Here is a 276-nt window from a genome sequence, read left to right as displayed (position 1 = left end):
CGGCAGCGCTAAGGATGTCTGACTGTGGGGAGTGGGCCTAAGCCATCAGTCAAACATCCCCCAAGGGCTCCCAGACTGTGAGAGGGCCCAGGCCGGGCTGAGGGCACCCCCCCCAAGTGCACGAATTTCATGCACCGGGCCCCTAGTAAAAACAATAATAGGAAGGCTTAACTACAACAAGACTGTGCATAAAGCCCACAAGGGGGTGCACCAAGAGTGTCTACCTCAGGTAATTGGGACACTTAGCACAGAAAGGCACTCTATCGACACAGCGAA

Source organism: Myotis brandtii, unplaced genomic scaffold (genome assembly GCF_000412655.1).
Source record: "Myotis brandtii unplaced genomic scaffold, ASM41265v1 scaffold139, whole genome shotgun sequence".
Classification (NCBI taxonomy): domain Eukaryota; kingdom Metazoa; phylum Chordata; class Mammalia; order Chiroptera; family Vespertilionidae; genus Myotis; species Myotis brandtii.
The sequence above is the reverse complement of the archived record's forward strand: the minus strand, read 5'-3'. Positions refer to the sequence as shown.